General features: G+C 37.5%; 1 protein-coding gene across 1 annotated transcript in view; it reads right to left on the bottom strand.

Moving 5' to 3' along the window:
• Positions 1-3306, bottom strand: part of LOC107094039 (fibulin-1-like) — a 50323-nt gene that overhangs the window by 10823 nt on the left and 36194 nt on the right. The gene's annotated exons all lie outside the window — the stretch shown is intronic.

Raw genomic sequence — 3306 nt, 5'->3', positions numbered from 1 at the left:
GTGCGTTAAAAGAGAGCGGTGAAAAGTTATATACCGTTTCACATATGGGCCAAATGGTTAGATTTTAGTCCGATTTGACTAGAGTAAACTTTATCACATCCATTTTTCCAAAAGCCTTGGCTTAGGAGCATAAATAGCCTGAATGAAAAGGTTAGATTAAGAAACACTGTTGTCCCCAGATTTTAAATCATAATCATTGAAAAAAGGTTGATAAATTGCTGAAGCAGATTCCTTTTGAGATCAGACATGTCAAGTGATAAATGTGTGCAATAGCGCCAACAATTTAGTAGATTTGATAGTTAAGTAAACAAAACAAAATGTTTCTAAGAACTCAATGTTTGGAGCTTGAACTTAACGACGAGCTGAAATTAAACAGATCCCATAAAACAAGAATGTTGAATGGATCAGGATGACTTATGCAGACAGTTTTATTGCAAGTAATATGTACTTTGCGTTCATTCTGTGTACGTGGTATGTCCCTTCAGTGATTAAGTCTCTGCATCATTATTTGTTTATCGGTAAGTTTGACTGTGGCCGACCACCCGAAGGGGACCACTGCGTCTTCAACTGTGGAATGGGTGGGTGGAGAAGACATTGCTTTTGATTACCTCTATAAATCTTTAGAACAAGTATTCCTCAAGGGGTTGGCGCTCTCTGGTGGACCCTTAGCAGCCTTGTCAGGATTCATCAACCACTAAGAGCATAGCAGTTAACTGTCTGCTTATCTCCATGGCTTTCCCCAGCTTCATGCCAACACAAGTCAAAGCCAAAAGCTCCAGTAGGTTAGAAGTAGTCACGTCTCACACTAAGAGCTTACATTCCACCAGCTACCGTTGGCTGGACCTTGCCATGACTACCTGTAAAGAGACAAACTTCTTTTTCTCTTTATTCATCAAACTTGCTTTCAGCTCTCCGTCAACACCAAAGGAGTTTAAGTTAGCCACATAGTCATATTTACACCAGCATATGAAAAATGACCAGAATTTAGCATTGCCATCTTAAACGTACAGTTTTTCCAGATGATGAATGAGTCCCATGAAGAAAGAGCTCTATATTAAGTGCTGTTTCCAGTAAGATTAAAAAAGGACTGCATAATAAAAACTGTTTTCTCTCACAGGAAAGATTAATGGCTCAGTAAAGTCCTCCCATGACAATCACTAATGTAAAGGAGTTATTCAGGGAAATCCAGAGAATGACTAAGCAGGTGACTATTTGATTTTACGTTTGTCCTCCAGTTGTCTCTACAGTGGATTTATACACAGTGAATGAATTAACGGAGCTGTCTGATTCAAGTTAATCGAACGTGTCCATAGGCATCCTTTGCATAGGTTAAAGAAAGACAGTATTTCACTAATAAAAAGAAAAACTATCTAAATTCTGTTTGAGCTCGCCTTAACAAGTAAAAATGGGAAAGTAGTGATGGTAAATGATGCATTTCAATGTATCAAAGACAATAAAATGTATACACATTTATAAATATACATAGGTATATGTATATATAAATGAAAAAGTTGGATCTTTCAATCAAATATTCTTACAAAATTCACTTTTAAGCTGGTATTAGATATTTCGGATTGCTAATTTCCTTGTTTGTCACTTTCAGTATCTCAAAAAAAGCAAAAAATTTATGACCAACAGTAGTTTCAGCTGACACACGTTCTTGATTGGAGCCTGAATGTCTGCTGCTTGTTCACTTCCCACCAAACCGTTATACAACTGATAGTCACAGTAGACAATGGAAACCAAGCTTCCTTATGTGACAAATCGCTTGGTCTCATACATTGTGCAACTCTAACAACTGAAGCCCAAAGGACTAGCTGCACAAATAATAAAAAAAGCATATTTATCACACCATGAAAGCCATTTTTCACAGCATGCAGTCAGTGACCTAAGGTCATGTGGAACGGAGGTGGGTGGTAAGGTTCGGCCTAAATATGTGATGAGCAAACTGCTGCTAAGATGGATTAAGCTGCATCCAATAAGCAACCGATGGGTTTGGGAGAATAACGTCTCCTACAAAACAGGCCTTTGATGTGGTTGTCGGTTTAAGTGCTCTAATGCTCGGCGAGACACTGAGGTCTGTTGTGAAGAAATGGAACAATACATTTAACCACATGAAGCGCAGAGGGCAGGATTACTTCTGCATATATATTTTCTCCTCATTCTCTCATTGTCTTACTGTCTCAGTTTGTGTCTCTTATGCTCTCTGCTGTTTTATTTGCATTCCTTCAAGTGCACACAAACTCATTGTCTATAAAAATGACAACTAATATAAACAGGGAATTAACCAAGATCTGCTCTGCACACACACACAAATGCATAGATCATTACTGATGCTGAATCACACAATTGTAAATTCCAGCAAAGCATGTTATTTAAAGTAAGTGCATGCAATTATAAAATCTACTCTGATCTGTATGAATTATAACCCCAGATAGAATTTTTCTCAAACCTCTCTTTGTGAATTTGGGCGTGTTTGATAAGCACACATCTGTTTCTACAAGTTCACAAGTGAGAAAGAGATTAGTGTGCTCATAATCCAGCATTAACTGGTGACATACACATTTTTCTTTCTCCACATATGATGCTGTTCCTCCTCATCTTCTCTTATTATGTAAAGGCAGATGTGACATCTAACATGTGCATCCATCAAAAAAAAAAAAAAAAGAAACTGTCTTTGCACAACCATCCCTGTCTGCAAATAAGCACGGAAACGACATACATTTTAACAAAAAAAACCCACGCTGAAAGCACCCTCATCTCCGTGTTGACAACCCATTTAGCGCTATAGGGGCCTTCGGTTAAAACGAGAAATACAGGATGAAAAAGCCATTTAGCAAAAGAAACAATTATTATGACACATCTTCTTAGATTGCATTTGCAGCTCATTCTAAATGCGATTCAGGGATGATACTGCAGGGTTGCAGTCTATTAACAATTACAAAGTTATGATAACATTTCAGGACAACAAAGCAACTCACACGTCTCTCTGTGTTATTAATAAACTGTTGAACAGTTGAAGCCGACAACATGACAAACATCACAAACTTTAACATGTATTCTATCTGGATAATTTTGTAGATTTTCTCCATTCACCGTCTTATTAACTCCGATAAGCTTCCATTCCCCTGCTAAGACAAAACAATTCTCCACAGTATTATGCCTCCACCACCATGTTGAGATGTTCAATTTTTCAGAACAAAGGTTCAAACTTGTATTCATCTGATGAAAGCTACCGACATGTCAGCTCTGTCCCCTGTATAAGGGAAGCAAATTGCAAATTTGAACTATATATATATATATATA

This window comes from Cyprinodon variegatus, unplaced genomic scaffold (genome assembly GCF_000732505.1).
Source record: "Cyprinodon variegatus isolate N-32 unplaced genomic scaffold, C_variegatus-1.0 Scaffold459, whole genome shotgun sequence".
NCBI classification, from domain to species: Eukaryota; Metazoa; Chordata; class Actinopteri; order Cyprinodontiformes; family Cyprinodontidae; genus Cyprinodon; species Cyprinodon variegatus.
The sequence above is the reverse complement of the archived record's forward strand: the minus strand, read 5'-3'. Positions and strand labels throughout refer to the sequence as shown.